Below are 948 nucleotides of genomic sequence, written 5' to 3'. Positions count from 1 at the left end.
ATTTGGGAAATAGCAGTAATTTTTTGCTCACTTCCTTAAACTATTCAGCAGTTGAAGCCTCACAATGAATATGTAGAATTTTATGTATATGATAATAAAAGGATTAAGACAAGAATATGATTATGTAGTGAACTATATTGTCATCTCATTTTTAATGCATGTCCCCAAACATGTCTCTATATGAGGCTTCAGAAGTCTTTGAAGATACTACAGTATAGACAGGTTATCAGCTTGTAGCAGCCCATATTTCTTGTCTCAGTGGGTTAGAGTGTGGACTTAATGAAGCCAAAGATAATTGGTTTGGATCCCCAAATGAGCCAATTGTCTTCTCTCAAGTCTAGGAACCTCATTTGCACCTTTAACCAGAGATGGACCCCCGATAGGGGCAAATCACTGATCACGGGGGTCTGAAACCCCATTGAAGTCCCATTTCCCTTAGTTCACCATCAGTTGTGTCAGCTTTGTGTATGAAGGAAGTAGGGACATTACAAAAAATCAAAACAATCATGTAGCAGTAAAGGGCATAATAGAAGAGGGATGTGCCTTAAAATCTGAAAAACAGGAGGAAACAGGACACATTGCTTTTGTTGTTAGGGCCATTGAGTCAGTTCTGACTCGTATTACACACAACAGAATGAAAAACTGACCAGTTCTGTGCCATCCTCACAATCATTGCTAAACTTGAGCCAACTGTTGCTACCACTGTGTCAATCCATCTTCTTAAGTGCCTTCGTCTTTTACACTGGCACTTTACTTTACAAAGCATGGTATTCTTCTCTGGGGACCGGTCCTTCCTGACAACATGACCAAAGTGTGAGAGGTGAGTCTCACCATCCTCATTACTAAAGAGCATTCTAGCTGTACATCATCCAAGATAGATTTGTTTATTCTTCTGGCAGTCCATGGTATATTCCTTGTTCTTCACCAACATCATCATTCAAATGCATC

Source organism: Orycteropus afer, unplaced genomic scaffold, assembly GCF_000298275.1.
Source record: "Orycteropus afer afer isolate SDZICR_OR568_19922 unplaced genomic scaffold, OryAfe1.0 scaffold00113, whole genome shotgun sequence".
In the NCBI taxonomy this organism is placed as follows: domain Eukaryota; kingdom Metazoa; phylum Chordata; class Mammalia; order Tubulidentata; family Orycteropodidae; genus Orycteropus; species Orycteropus afer.
Note: the sequence above shows the minus strand (reverse complement) of the source record.